The 17,267-nt window shown below is 33.3% G+C and overlaps 1 protein-coding gene and 1 long non-coding RNA gene across 3 annotated transcripts in view; one reads left to right on the forward strand and one right to left on the reverse strand.

The window, feature by feature from the left end:
* LOC311617695 overlaps positions 1 to 3,058 on the forward strand; it is a 60,226-nt gene extending 57,168 nt beyond the window's left edge. Inside the window, exon 4 of the long non-coding RNA XR_014794156.1 lies at positions 2,413 to 3,058. This is a non-coding gene — a long non-coding RNA (uncharacterized lncRNA). The remainder of the gene's footprint in view (positions 1 to 2,412) is intronic.
* NCAM2 (neural cell adhesion molecule 2) overlaps positions 1 to 17,267 on the reverse strand; it is a 381,172-nt gene that overhangs the window by 262,352 nt on the left and 101,553 nt on the right. The window lies entirely within an intron of this gene.

Below are 17,267 nucleotides of genomic sequence, written 5' to 3' on the forward strand. Positions count from 1 at the left end.
GACTTGCCCAGGCTGTGATATTTTGTGGAAGAGCCACACTCAAAGGGCCAAAGTGCCTCATGTGGCTTTCGAGCCACAGTTTGCCGACCATGGTTCTAAGTTTTACTGTTTCTTTTCTTTTGCTTTTCAAACATGAAAGCTCAAAAGATTTTTAAGGACAGTATATTGTATGTGTAATATCTTTTAAATTCTCTAAAAACAAATAATCATGTCACATGTAAAATTAACTCTACCTCTTTTGGAAAATGCCCTTTTTCCATTTCAAAATATATTGTCTAATCTTGACTAAAATTTTTCGAGGATCTGATGTTACTGCTGTCTTAGGTAAAATTGGCAGGCTTCTTTAAAAACTAGATAAAAAGATACACTTTAATTCCCACTCACTCGTCTATAATCTCTTCTCTCCAATTTACTCTCTTCTCCCAAATAAGAACACTTTATATAGAGATTAGTCAGATAAGAAAAAAGAAAGACAAAAAAATGGATAATTAAACTAAGAGCATCAGTGAGCAATAAGAAAACTAAAGTGAAGTATTTAACATGTTATGGCAAAGGAAACACTTTTTATACTTGTATCACTATAACTTGATAAAATGAAACTCAAGCATGAAGAGTGTAACTAATTAGAAATATTCTATTCTGCCACACAAATTTTTTAGAAAGATATGCAGCATGGTGAAGGACAAGCAACTGCTTGGAAATCCATGAAGCATTAAGGAAAAACACAATAAAGAAAAGTTATAAAAATATAGATTTTGGCTTTTAGAAAAGCACTTTCTAACTTTCATTTGACCAAAGAAGGCACAGGTAAGTCCTTGGGAATTGTACTTCTCATTAGAGAGGTTCAGACAATATCTCTACGTTCTTTTCATGTAGTTATTACAAGGGGAATTCGATAATTTTATATGTAAAAGTAATACCTTTCAAATGTCCTTTCAAGTCTCAGATAGGCCAAATATAGTTTTTTCTTAAAAGTATTTGTAATCATCCATCAAATCTTCATATTCTCTTTTCAGAATTTTTTTTTTTAATTTCAACCCAATGTATAGAAAACTCCACCACAACAGGATGTGTGGAGTAAAAAAATAAATAAAATAGAAGATCTCACTACTGTAAACTAACCAACTGCAAAAATGATAAAGCTGAACTTGCCTAGATAGAGGGCTCTTCTGGATAATAACAGGTTTCTCCATTTCTGGTTGAATTTGGCGCCACCTGGTGGCAACAGCCCACTGTTGCTTAAATCTAAGTAGGGTTCTGGGTCCTGGGGTGCTGGTCAGCTATGACTCGGAGGACACTGATGGGAATTCCAGGAAACACTTTTAGTTTTCATTCACTGCATTAATCCAATCTAGAGGTGTTGGACCAGGGGAAAACAGGAGTCATGAGGACCCTCATTAGGACACTATCTGGCACCACTGCCAATGAAGAGCCAGCCCACAGACTCTGAGTAAAAGTCAAGTTCATAAGGCACAGGGGTCTTCAAACTACGGCCCGCGGGCCACATGCAGCCCGCAGAGGAGTCTGATCCGGCCCGCCAGGTTTTTTGGGCAGTGAGCGCAGCCGAGGTGTTAACAGTAGGAATTAGTAGTTCATATAGTCCAGCCCTCCAGCTCTCTGAGGGACCGTGATCTGGCCCCCACTTTAAAAAGTTTGAGGACCCCTGAATGGTGTGAAGTCTCTTATTTACCTACATCTGCTTTGTCTCAGTTTGTTCATTAATTAAGAGCTAGATCAGATGTCTCTAAGGGCAGAATATCAGGTTCATATCTCAGTCTTAGCATTTACTAGATTTGCAATCTTTTCATTACCTGAATTCATCTGGCCTCAGCTTTTTTATCTTTATAAAGTATGAGTACCAGTAATATATATAATTTCTCCATCATGTCTTGTAATATAAGATTTTTTTGTGTTTGCTAACACTCATCCAAAAATAACGAAAACAAACAAACAAATAAAAAGCTATTAGTATAATTTCGTGTTGGGAACACTAGAGAAAGATACTTAAAAAAATCAAAATAGTGATGCTTCCTAATGTATATTATGTCAAGCAGCACACACACAACAACAACACATGGAGCAGAACAATGAAGTGTTCTGAACATAAGAATAATATCCGAAGCGAAGAAAAAAAGAAAGCAAACTATAAAAATATCTGAGGATGTTGGGTTGGTGGAATATGTTTGTGCATTTATTTATTTATTTATTTATTTAATTTATTTTTGAGGATGGTGTGCATGAGAGAGAAAGCTTAAAATCTTTAAACAGCACTTTTCAAGTCCCCATGTCTTTAAGAGAAAAGAGGGGTGATTAACCCAACACAAGTATCAGAGTCAAGGGACCAGACAGAGGAGCTGCATTCTTAAAGAGGAAGGAGGCCTTTGAAGTCCTTCAATCCTGCTCTCTCCACAGGTAAGCGCTGGCCTCAATTATGGCTGTCACCGCAGACAATGATGTATTCATCTTCGCTTTCACTGGAGTGTGAGCTTCTTCAGGGGAATTGCTGAGCTTATTTCTTCGTCTGGACCCAGGACATCATTAATCCAATGCCACCCATCAAGGACAGAAATATATGATTCTATAAATGTCTCTCATTTTTTTGCTTCCACATCACTATGTAAGAAAGAGGATGAAAGGATATGCTAATTGGAGACTTCATTATTTTAAGTACAAGGACTGAGTCAGCAATTGGGACTTCACTTTTTTATCTCTTCATGAAAGCAGTTTAATCTCCTCGCAGGCACTGCCAAGTCTCTCCCACATCACAAAGTGAAACTACTTATTCGTGACACTTTTCCACGGTTCCAACCTGGTTTCTTCACAAAGAAAAGATACATTTCAGAATGGCATGGGTGCTGGTAACATTTAGAAATAACAATTACTTGCTTTCTAGCAGTATTTCCTCTGTATCTTGAAACATGTCAATCATTACCCATGGGTTTTTTGTTTTTTTTCTTTTTCTTCTTTTTCATGGTTATAATCATTTAAGTATATATGCCAAATGTAAGACTTGGATACAGTAATGAAAAATGTGGGCATTTTCACTAAATGTGAAGAGGGGAAAGTGTGAACTTGAGAAGACCTTTCGTTTTCATCCAGATTTTCTTCTGAACTAATATCTAGTTCTGAACTAATACACCATTCCCCTTAAAAGTCTATAGTGATAGGCAAATTGTGGTATTTTATACTAGTAATTTTCTAAACTGATATTTAAACAAAGTTTTAAGCACAACAGCTGATGAATATTTATAATCTGGTACATCGGCAAACATTCATCTCTTTGCTGCATGTATATTTTTAAGACCCGTGACCCATATTTTTCCATTACACAGAAAGAATATTTGTCTTAACTTACATGTAGAGTTGCCATTCATTAAATGTAATGGTTCTAAAATCATATCCTAGAATTTTATTTTATGAAATATGACATATTTCAAATGTGTTAAAGATGAATATCTATGCAAATAAATCATTTTTTGAATTTGCTTCTTAATTGGATGTGGAGTAACAGTTTTCTTAATGTAGAGTAAGGCAAATCTGAAGATGCAAATGTGAATATTATAATAAATATATCCAAATATATGATCATAAATTCAGTGAGACACACAATGAGATTCTAGTCATAGATTTCCTCAGACAAAATCTAAATCATTTTGAGAGTGAATGGAAAATAAATGAGAAATAAAATATTTTTAACTCATTATATATATCCCATCATGATATCTTACGAAGCAAATTATTCCAAAATTGTCTAAACTGTCCCCAAGTACTACATACTTGTAATCCTCAGGCATATGGCTTTGAATTTAAATATGCTAAAACTGGCCAACCTACTGTATAATGCAGTCACACTAGCCTTCACCCCTTGTACCTGGGAGGAAGGTTCTAACTCTTGAAATTTCACAATTATGAGGAGCATCTTTGTTATTCACGAGTTCCTTAGATCACATCTGATAATTCATGCTAATGAAGTTGCAATGGTAAGATCCTAGAAAGCTGTAGGATGTGAGACAGTAATACTTCTCCAAGGAAGGGAAGAAGGCTAAATATTAAGTTCCTTCCCAATGATCTAACCAATATGCCTCTGTAAGGAAACCCTAATACAAACCCTGGACCTTAGAGAAGCTTCCTGGTTAGTGAATGCACTGTTGTGTTAGGATGGTGATGAGCCTTAATTCCACTAGAAGAGGCATCAAAATTTTGTATTTGGTTCTATACTGGAACCCCCCTCTGTGGACCTCCCTCTGTGGTACTCTCCTGGCCCCTCCTCTGTGGTACTCTCCTAGACCCCCCTCTGTGATACTCTCCTGGACACCCCTCTGTGGTACTCTCCTGGACCTCATTCTATATATCTCTATGTGTCTCATTAAGCTCTTCTGGTGGGGTGGACGAAAGCAGGGGAACTAAAGAAAGATTAACCCAAGAATTTATATGCATACGAGGCCCAATGCACAAAATCCATGCACGGAGCTTAGCCCTGGCAGCCACAGTGGCTTGCCTCAGCCCTTGGAGCCACAGGTTCATCTGGAAGGACATCTGGAAGGTCGTTCATCAGTCTGATCTAATTAGCATATTACGCTTTTATTATTATAGATATGCATAACCCAGACACGGACAAATAGTGTAGTGAAGGCCCGGGAGGGAGACAGATGTGGGATGGAAGGGATCAATGGGGGAAGAAAGCGAATATCTGCAATATTTTCAACAATAAAGATACATTTTTTTTTAAATTGTAATGTTAAGTAGAGCACTTTTCTGAGTATGGAGTTATTCTACAATAGCAAATTGTAAAACCAGTGGAAGGCCTGGAATGAATCCTTAAACTTGAATCTAGTCACTCAAGGTTGCCTGGGACCCTTTTGTGGCTGGAGTGAAGGCAGTCTTGAGAAGCACTGAGGTCTTAACTTGTGGGTCTACACTACTTCCAGTTGGGGCTGAAACAGAATGGTGGCCAAACATTTAAAACATGTATCCTAAATATATAATTTATACAGTAAATTTTATTTTTTTCCAAACTTATAAACACATATATTAATGCTAAAGAGAAATAGTTTTTCAGGTGCACCCTAAGTTGTCTAAGTTGGTAGGAAATCCTCAAACTGACTATAAAATTCAAAATAGTATTTAAACTATTTCAAAATAGTATTTCTGAAATACTATTTTCAAAATAGTATTTAAACTAAATACTATTACTAAATACTAAATAAAAATAGTATTTAAACTATTTCAAAATAGTATTTAAACTAAAAAAGAAAAAAGAAGAAGAAAAGAAGAATACAATTGAACATGCTATAGGGCAATGATTCCATTATGTAGAACTAGAATGTAACTTGATTTGGACTAAATCAAAATCTTTGTTCATTTGACAGTCCCTGGTCCTATATACATTAATTTTCAATTAGTTAATGGGTCTACCTCTAGTTCTCTAGCTCTTCATGTTTATATTTGGCTCTTGCTAACATATACAGTATACATTGTTTTATATGTGTATGTGTGTGTATGCGGTGTGTGTGTGGTGTGCACTGCAATAGCTTAACTCACTCAACACTCTCCAATTATGAGATGGCTATAAATCCACTATGGTGGGCTTTCATCTGAAATAAACTTTTAGTGATCATCTGCTTTGAATACAATAAAAACAACTCAACAAATCACTTTAAATTTGACATCATAAGTGATTAATAAATATTTTTTAACAAATGAATGAAAATCATACCAATAAAAGCAGCAAAAGTTTATAGGCATATTATTTATAATATATTCTTTTCGTGTTAAGAATATATCTTCTTTTTCTACCTAATAAATTACAATTTATGTTATAATTTCAGTGATGAAGCCTTTTCTTGTATAAATTAATTTATAGAAAAATTTATCTCTGTGTTTTGTAATGAAGCTGAGCTAAGGTAGGGGTGGGTGAGTGGGTGGGGAGAGATTAACCAAATAACTTATTTGCATATATGCATAACTCATGGACATAGTCAAAGGAGTAGTAAAGGCCTGCAGGAGGAAAAGAGGAGAAGGGAGAAACAGGGATGCAAAGGGGATATCTGTAATATTTTAAATAATAAATATAAATTTAAAAATAATAAAAAAAAAATAAAAATCCATATATAGGTTGATAGGTTAAACAAACTTCTCAATCAGAATCTCAGGAACTTCTTTGTTACAGCATAAAGTGATTTTATGCATTTGTGGCCAAAATAATTTTACTTAATAAACTGAATAAAAAATCTTTCCAGTATTGTTCTGTGCTTCAGTGCTTAATCAAATATAATATACATCAAGACTCAATAATTAAACAAATAATTAGAACACACTATCAGTGCAAATCAAGATTAAAAAATAAAGAGTTTGGAACCTCATTTTTTACTTCATTATATATGTGGAATGAAGATATCTTATATAATAAAATCATATTGTCATTTCACAATCAATTACCTAATCCAATATTCTTTTGAATATATAATTACCTAATATGGTGTTAAAATTTTAAAAAGAAAAAAGTAATAAATTCAGAAATAATCAAACAGATAGTATTTACTTAATTTTACTGATAATGATGATGCTATAGAATTCCTAAATCTTTTCACATTTAAATTTTATTCGACTAATTTTAGGACTCCTTTAAAATTAAAGATTTTAAAAACAATTGTAGGATTTTAGAATATTGTTATAGGATATATATATATATATTTAATAAAATAGCCCTTGTTAAATCTAGCATACTCCCTAGAAATTAAATTTTGTAAAATTCTTAATAGTAATATACTTACATTTATTTATTTCTTTGCTATAAGGAAATGACATTTATATCAAATAGTATGTCATAGAACTAGATAGATCTGTAATATTTCTAAGTAAGCTATTGTATCTCTATGCCTATTTTAAACTCTCATTCACTATATAACTTTCCTTTCATTATATGATGACACTAAATATTCACATTATAAAAATTAAATAAAAATATATCACAATTTCATCTATTACACAATTTAAACTATGCATATAGTTAGAGGACTATGAAGGAGAAATGGTAAAGGAAACCATCAGTTCTTTCCTTCCTTGTATATATAACTCATTCAGTCCAACTCATATTACAGTGAAATTTTTTAAATATCTAAATACACCTATATTATTTTTCACTTCACAAAACATCCACATGGTAAAATTTGAAAACCTATAGTAATACACACTATATATACACACACTATATATACATACACCTATATGTGTGCATGTAAAATTATGTGAATGAGCTTTAAAGTGTAATCAATTTTAGATTAACATAAAAGATAAGGGAATCTAAATAATATTGATCAAATTCTATATACTATACATTTTATTCATTGTTCTATATGAATTATTATTTTTAATTTTTATAATCTAAGAAACTTGGCTTGCCAGTACTTTATACTATTCATAGAACAGTTTAATAATTTTTGAACTAATAAATGAAAATAAAATGAGGTCAGATTTGCAAAAATGACATCACTAATAAGTTTCAGAGCTGAGATTCAAGGCCAGATCCAGCTGAGTTCAGTGTCCAAAGCTTTCACCTAAATGCTTTGGTATTTGTGTAAGAAATATAAGTATCTTTTATGTCAGAGAGAATGAGGTGCACATTCAAGTCTTTGCTGCAAATGGATGAAGTTGCTCCACAGCATGTGGAACACTAGAACTCAAACAAGAGCAACAACAAAACTTCAAACACTTTGCAGTTTTGTCTAACGCGGGTGCTTCTTACCTTCACCTGCCCCAGCACAAGTAGAAACTGTAGGAGATCTGTATGTCTTGCAGCTGCAAGTCCTGGCAGCATGTTTTATAAGAATCCTTTTTCAAAACACAGATGATCCCATAAAGAGCAAGTTCTCATCCTCAAGGTTTTTATATCAGGGAACACATTACAAAGGGTAATGCACTTAATCCTCTCCCTTCATATAGTGAATATGATTCATTTATAAAAATTTAAATATCTAATTGCTTTATGATCATAAACGTCCATGGCATATTCCAGACTACCAACTATCCTGTGTCCAAAATAATTTGTGAAGGTATAAAAATTTTTCACAATTTTTAGAGCTATTGAAATCTATACAATGTGTGTAAAACATAGTTAAGAGTAACCCACACAGTGTGGCAGCCAGGGGGAAACACTAGGCAATGGTATTGCATAAGACATAAAAAGGTGGTCATATTTCCACCAAACGTGGAGGCTAATTTTAGCTCAGATCCAAGTGGGGAATTACTCTTCCTGCCAAAATCCAGGGCAGGATAGAGTCCCTTTCTATTAATGCAGCAGTGACACACCAGTTGAGTAGAAAATATAGCTATGAATGCACAGATGAACAGAGAAGCCATGCCATGGGAATAAGAAACATGTGCCAGGCATGTTACAGAGTCTATTAGAGAAAAGCGGGGGGAGAGAGGAGAATCTGTGGGAATACAGCTGCTCCTATGCGGTGAACTGAAAAACTGCAGGTGCAGGAACCTGGATATTTCTACGGGTAATAGTTGAATTTCGATACAAACAAGAGATACAAGGCAACCTTGAGAGAAGAGAGAGAGATGGAACTAAGACAATGAAGGAAGACATTACATCCTTATTAAGACAGATGCAATTTTCTTAACCAACCCTGGATCAGATTTTCTTATGTTTTTTTGTCAGGATATAAATTTCAGCAGCAGCATAATCACAGCTTTGTATACAGCTATGGTTATGGTTTCTGGAAGACATGTTTCATTCATTTTTATAAGTTCAGTTGTTCTCTGCTCATTTTCTCTGTTTCTGGAAGAATATCAATGAAGAAATACCATCTAGATAATATAAAACATATCAATAATACAGACTCATCTACACTTATACCTATATCTGTGTATGTATACATATAAGCATATCTATCTATGTATATCTATGTATGTATGTATGTATGTATCTATAATCTAGCTAGCTAGCTAGCTAGCTAGCTAGCTATCATCTATATACCTATCTACCTATCTTTTCTTTCTACACCTGACTTCCAGAGTTATGACTTGATGTTTACTACAGGCAAAGAAACACACAGACAAAAAATATCACTTTCATATGATTATGGAGCAAATACTGACTAGCTAGCTATACTACAGTTGTATTGTCATATATTCTCCATATATTCAGACCCAAATAGGGAGGGCAAACATTTACTGATTTCATGTCAAAATATTGTTGTTCTTGCTGAATATATTACGCACTGCCTCATCAAAGGTGTTTTTGTGAGTACAGAATAAATTTACTTCTTCAGAATTTAAATACCTACTAACTTGGAATTTACCTTATTTTTGGTTTGTCTCTGTTGTCAAACAAAAGAAAAAAACATTTTGTTCTTCATCATAAGACACCAAAGTCGTACAGAACAAGCATGTCATAATAGCAATTACATTTTTATTTTAACATTCTTGTGTATGTGTGCTTACAAGATTAATGGATATTTGAATATGAATAGAGATGATCTCTGAACAATATTCCAGATATTGAATCAGGGGCAGGAAGCAGAGTGTGCTGCTTACTACCATCTCACTAACAAGGACCCAAATAAGCAAGAAGGGCTTTTGCATACACAAATGGAGAGTTATGATAGTGGCTCTGAATGCCAAGTTAAACTAGGCTAATCATTAAGTGTTTTCAAACTAATTTTAAAAAGTGTTTCCTAAGGTCTTCTTCCTTATTTCATACATTTTCATTTGGGTTTAAAATAATTTTTAAAATTATTAAAAATAAAATTGTCCCTGTCTTGTGCAGGAATGAAGCAGTACCAGATTTAGTTTATGAAGAAGCTAACCAAACTAAATTGTGTTGCAATTATAAGACTCATGTTTAAATGATTCGAAGTTGTTAGAAATAGTTTGCATATTATTATCACTTCTATTACAATTTTATCAATTTGAAGATCTTACTTTTTAAAAAGGAGCTCATGCCATATATTAAAGCTAAAGTAAACATCCGGATTTCATATCTCCAATACATCATTTATTTAACCAAGAGTTGAAAATAAGAGAGAGAGAATAATATGTTACATAGGTATCTTGGTTAACTAGTTAGAACACAAGACCAACCCCAGCCTGTTTGCTCAGTGGATAGAGCATCAGCCTGTGGACTGAAGGGTCCTGGGGTTCGATTTAGGTCAAAGGCAAGTGGTTGCAGGCTCCTGTCTGGGCACGTGTAGGAAGCAACTAATGGATATGTTTTTCTCACATTGATATTTGATATTTCTCTCAGTCTTTTGCTTGCTCTTCCATTCTTTATATATATATATATATATATATATATATATATATATATATATATATATAAGCTTTAAAATGGAACATAGAATGGAACATATATTCAATCTATAACATTTTTTGAATGGCACACTTCATTTTTAACATCATAGAAATTGTCAAACACAAAGGTACAAAATGTAGCTTTAAGAATGATATTTTTTCACTTTTGTTATATCTCTTTCCTTGGCTGACTTTTGGTATAGTATTTTAAACAATCTAATATTATCCCATTTGCTCATTAGATTCATAATTTCATAAGATTCTCTTATTGATACAGACCTCTTTTTTAATGGAATCACTATGCCATCCTTATACCTAATTAAATTATAATATATGGTGCCATCAATATTCAATTTCCCTGAAATATATTTTAGAGTTAGTCTGTACAAAACATTACCAACATCCACATTTTGCATTGTTGGCAAAGTGCATGAACTTTTTATTAAATAAAAATGTTCCCTTTTGTCATATATTTGACATGCTAGGCAAAATGAGTCATTGTATCCATATAATTCCTTCACATGAAATTGAGTAATTGTTTATTTGTGGTGATATCCACCTTGTTCTTCTATCTCCTATACATTTTGTTACCTTGAGAAGCCAGAACCAAGTGAAGAACAGACATATCTACCTGAACTTGGCTCATGAATCTCTAACCATACATGCTAAAAATTATATAATCTCTTCCTCTCAAGTCTGTTCTCATGTATTATCTCAGTTAACAGAATAAAATAAATTAGGCAAGAAAAATAAAACTAGGAATATACTTTAAATATTCCACCTCCCTCAATCTCAGATATCCATTGGGCATTATAGCTTGGCTTTGCTACTTAAACAGCTTCCATTGATTTTATTTACTTTACTTTTACCGTACTGCCAGAGTACATGAATTCATCAGTCTCTTGCTGAAAGCTTCTGATGGGTTAAATATGATTTTTCAATTGTCACTATGTTAATCAATATCATTTATATTTTGCTAAAGTTATATTAATATTCACTAAGTTATTTTCAAATGTCTGTACCTTTATTCATATAGTCCGCCATGTCTATAACGCGGTTCCTTCCCATTCCAATTGCTTACACTCAGTCATGTATAACAGGAGTCACACTTTTTCTTTCCTAACTTGAAATTGATTTATCTTTCCTCCAACTTGAACTTAATTATTCATATTTATGGGGCTAATATTTCATTCCTTGGGGCATACTCTCCAGTTATGTGTATGAACAAATAAATGGGAAATAAACATAGCACAGAACAGTACATGCACAATGAAAAAAGCATCAAATAAAGAGGACATGGGAACACAGAGATTTTAGAAAGCTCCCTTGAAGAATAAAGTGACATGTAAACTAAGATCTCAGAATATCATACTAAATGATAAGGAAACTATGTTACAGAGTAAAAGAATAATAAAGAATGTGAAATAATTTCATTAAGAATGTACTATTTAATTTTTTTAAAGGGCTAGAGAGTGGTAGACTCTCCATCGCTGACTCTGATGGTATAATTAGTTTTCAATAAGCCCTCTCATTTAAACAACTTAAAAATAGAAAAATAATGTAAGGTTTTTGGAATTGAACAGAACATTAAAACTTGAGAATTGGGAAATAGTCAGATGAGACCCATGATCACCTTGCCTTTCTGCCTGAAGGTATTTACTAGATATTGGTACAGGGAGGGGTCAAAACAGGGGTTTCTGTGAGCTCTGGAGACAGACAGTCAAGTTCAGAGGAGGTAGGTTACCAAAAATTGTGTCAGAGTACTGGTGAATAGGAGGCTACACAGATAAGGAGCTCCAGACATCTACAAAAGTGTCCCCTTGAGTCTTTTATTCAATGCTAAGATAACCTTTCAGAGGAAAAGAATAACTAATGGGAAATGAAGCTCAAAACCACCACAACTCACAGGCTGAGAGATTCCAAGTCTGAACAAAGCAGAGTGATTTCTTGAATAACTTGAGCATTCAGTGGGGATCCTATAAAGGTCAAGACTTTGAAGTTGAGCTATACTAGCTCTAGGTTACTGCTTCCTCAAACTCCACTCTAAAAATACCTTTCAATAGAGTTTCAACATTGATTTTCTTTCTAGCAAAACACAATCCCTTTTAGGGGCCAACACCAACATCAAGGAACAAAACACTATGTTACTCACAATGACTAATACACAATAACAACAACAAAAATAGTAGACTAATTAAGAATCATGAAAATGTGATCCATAACCAGAAGAAAAATATATCAATAGAACAGATACAAATGACAAATAAAACAGAAATAGTTGGCATGCCCAATGCTTTAAATTATAATAAAGAAAAAAACATAAAATTATAGGAAAAAAATCAAATGGAACTCTAGAGTTATATAAACCAAATATTTACAGGATTTGTTTAACACATTAAAAACTTCAGGGGAAGAAAAGGTTAATTAACTTGAAAACATGGTAACAGAGATTTCCAAACTGAATCACAGAGAAAGAAAGGAAGGAAGGAAGGTAGGGAGAGAAGGAGGAAGGGAGGGAGGGGAGGAGAGAAGGAGGGATGGAGGGAGAGAAGGAAAATATCAGTGTTCCATGGATTACCATGAAGAAGTCTAACATAGATGAAGTTAGAGCCCCAGAAAAGGGGGCACACCATTTTTGAAGATATAGATAGTGGAAATATTCTAAATTTTATTTTTAAAAAATACAAATCCACTAATTATAAAAGATCATCAAACGCTAAATAAAATAAATATTCAAAATCACATTGAGGTTCATCATAACAGTATTGCTGAAAACCAATGATAAAGATAAGATATTAAGAGCAGCTGGAGAAAAAATGTCATTTTATGCACAAACAAACAAATATAGAAGTATCACTGATATTGCATCAAAAACAATGCATGCCAGAAAACAGTAAAAACCCATATTTAAAAACATAAACATGGGTAAAAATACCATGCAAACATATTTTATAATCAGAGGAAAAAAACACAGAAGGATTTAGAACATATGAATGATTCTATTATCAAAGTTGACCTTAAAATTAACTCATTTATAATGCTCTATAACTGATCATTGTTGAGTAAATATCCTTTCCAAGTATACAATTAATCTTTTCCAATATAAATAATACATTAGGCCATCAAACAAGTTTAATAAGTTTAATATAACTAAATCATGCAATGTATGTTCTCTAAATCAAAGGAAATTGACTAGAAACAGTGAAAAGCTATTTAGCAATATCCAAATATTTTTAAATTAAGTAAATACTTATGAATAGCCCATAAATTTTTTAAAAATTAGAAAATATTTGAGTTAATTAAATATAACAAAGTTTTTCAGATATAAAAATATTGTAAACATTTTGGTTTAACTGTTAATATTAAAAAATAACGATATAAACTTAATGATCCTAGCTAGCTTCTTTCTTTATATATATATAATTGATTTCAAAGGGGAAGGAAGAGGAACAGAGAGATAGAAACATCAATGATGAGAAAGAATCATTGATTGGTTGACTCCTTCATGCCACCCACTGGGGATCAAACCCACAACCCAGGCATGTGCCCTTGACCAGAATTGAACCTGGGACCCTTCAGTGGCAGGCCAATGTTCTATCCACTGAGCAAAACCAGTTGGGCCTAGTTAACTTCTTTCAAAGTCAAAATCTACCCAAACTGGCACAAGAATATTATCACAAGAAAACTGGCGCAATTATTACATAAATATATTTATAAATTTTCCAACAGGAAAAACTCCAGATAAAAGACTTAACTTACAAATTTTATCAACTATTTAAAAAAAAAGAATAACATCAAATTTATATACTAGGACATTCTTTAAGAAAACAAACACAAAGAGAACACTTTCCAACTAATTTGTAAAAATAGTATTACTCCTATACCAAATACTAGAAAACAATAGTGCAGTCATGTATATACATGACAATGAAAAGAAAGTATTAGCGACTCAAATTCAACAATAAATAAAACAGGTAGCATGTTTTATCCAAGTTGGATTTATCAATGGACATTAAACTATACAAGTTGCCACACTATAAATTAAAAGAGGAAAACCATTTGGCCATCTATATAGATGCCAATTTTTTTTATTTTTTATTTTTACAAAATTCAATATCCATTAAGAATAAAGTATCTCACCAGACTAAGAATAGAAGACTGCCTCAATCTGATAAAGTGGATCTATCCAGTACCTGCCTGTGACACATTTAATGGAGAAATCTGAATGGTTTCTCCATATAATCAGGAACAACACAAGGATGTCTTTTCTTACCATTTCCATTTGTGGTGTAGTTCCCAAGCAGTTGAATAGGCAAAAAATAAATAAATAAGACCAAAGAAAACACTATAAATATTGGTAAAGCTTTCTAATTCACAGATAATTTTAGTTGAGCCTATAAAATATGATAATTAATAAGTAAATATATTTGCAGAGAACATATTAATAGGTAAAAACTTTGTATTTCTATGTAACAGCAACAATTATACTTTTGCTGTAATAAGAATATCTTCTATAGTTATATAAAACTTGAAATATTTAGGGAGAAGTTTAACAAAATATATGTGACACCCAAACATTTAAAATAGAAAAGAAAGTAGCTGAGAGAAATGAAGGAAAATCCAAATAAATTGAAATATTCTATAATCTTTTATTGCAAGGATTAACATTACTATGATATTAATTATTTCCAAATTTATCTTTGGAGGAAGAAAAATCCTCCAAAATTCTCTGTAGGTATTTTTATTTTAAGAAATTGTCATCTGGCTAGTGTCGTTCAGTGGTTGAGCATCAACCCATGTACCAGGAGGTCACTGTTTGATTCCTGGTCAGGGCACATGCTCCGGTTGTAGCTTCTTCTGCCATAGGAGGTTTGCAGGAGACAGTCGGTTGATGAGTTTTTCATCGTTGATGTTTCTATATCTCTCTCCTTCTCCCTTTCTCACTCTGAACTCAATAAATACATTTTAAAAAATTGTCAAGAAGATTCTAAATTTAAATGAAAGAGGAAGACCTAGAATAGCCACCACAATTTTAAAAAGGAACAGAGTAAGACAAAGTGCATTAACTATTCCAATAATTTATATAAAGCTACTGAAATCCAGACAGTTAGGTGTTGAAATAACAGAAATAGAGATTGACACAGCACAATAGAGTCTATAAATAGACCCACAGTTGGTTTCCACTAAGGTCTATGTTAATAAATCTGGAAGGACAGATTTTTCAATAAATGTTGCTGAAAGAACTGAATACCCATTGGGAAGAAAAAAAAAAAGAAGGTAGCTATGTATGCAGTAGTAGCAAAATAAATATAGTAAATGTGATATATACATCTTTAGAAACATAATTTCTTTTATTTCTACTTTAATACTTATTTGTGGGTTAGTAAATAAATTCAAATAAGTCTACTTATATGCAAAGATTTGTATATCAACTGAATATACTGGAAAGTCTAGGAAATAGGATTATTAATAACTAAGACTACCTAGGGTCATGAGAATATTTCTAACTACAATTACTAAGAGAGTTTCCCACAAAGAAAACTACAGACCAGAATTCTCTACTTTTAAAGCGCAACTAACTTAAAATGTAAAAGCTATCAAGACTACAGTATAAAATTTCCAAAAGTTTCCTATTATTTAAAGTAAAAAGGGGGGTGACAGTGGAAGAATATCATGTAAGGAAATATATCCTGATAATAATTTACATCTAAAAAATTTGTGCTTTAGAAAATTAACCTTCAGTCGAAATGCTAATAGCAAGATACCCATGAAAATACACACATGGTGACAAAACAAGCCAGGGGAAAATCATTTGGGGGCGGGGGGGAAATGGAAAAGAATCCCAAATAAAATTTAAAGAAAATATCCCTTTATTAACTTTTGGTCGAGAATATGTTTGGATATTTTCAGAAAACAACTCTGAGACCATCTGGAATCCTGTAACAGAAAGGAATAGACAGAAGCGCTCCAGCCATGAAGACAGAAGAGACACAATTCAGAGATGGAAGATGCTGACGACGCCTCAGCATACCAGCAGGCAGCAGCCGCAGGTTGCTGAAGGATGCCCAGGACCATACCAGAGACGGGCGGACCTGCATTGCAGCCATTTGTCCACCAACCAGATCTGAAATATCATGGCTGGCATGTACACATAAGGAACTATCTGGCATTGAAATTGGGACGCAAAAGAACTGTTGGCCCAGAAAGGAACTCACTACAGACTGATTCATTTGCCTCTCACCATAACCATTATGGCTTGTTGTAGTTTAGGATCTTACAACGGTATTTCTTGGATCACATGATCTCACACATCTAGAGGAAATTATGAACAACACAACAGACCCAGAGAAAGAGAACCAGCAATCAGACTCTCAAACCTCAGAGGGAAAGTAAGGGGGGAAGGGGGTAAGGGGAAGAGATCAACCAAAGGACTTGTGTGCATACATATGGGCCTAGCCGGTGGCCATGGACAAGGGGGGAGGGGAGGGGCGGAGGATGGGGGGGCATATCTTGGGAGGGGTTTCGGATGGGAATGGGGGAATAAGGACAATTATGTGAGACCATAATCAATAATAAATAAATAAATAAATATTCTAAAGGAAAAGTAAAGATTGTAGTTGTTAAAAGTTGCATAGTTCCCTTCTTTTGGATGCATTTAAAAGTCTCAATTTTCAAAGTATGTTCTCCTTACAAGAGAAATGAGTTTTTCCAGAAAGTCTCTGATTAGAAAGTAATCAAAGAAAGGTGACTGCGAAGAATCTCCCAGTGAAAGCTACATGGTAATGTGTTTTCTTGCCAAACCATGATGTACATCACTTCCTATTCAGAAATAATATATTTAAGATAAGGAAAGTCTTCATTTCTGTGGCCCTACTATTTAAGCACAAGTCCGCTAAGAAATTTCAATCCATATGGGTTACTATGATCACCGCAAAAATTTAAACATGCTCAAAAGAATCAGATCCAAA

Source organism: Pipistrellus hanaki (genome assembly GCF_964339955.1).
Source record: "Pipistrellus hanaki genome assembly, chromosome: 2".
In the NCBI taxonomy this organism is placed as follows: domain Eukaryota; kingdom Metazoa; phylum Chordata; class Mammalia; order Chiroptera; family Vespertilionidae; genus Pipistrellus; species Pipistrellus hanaki.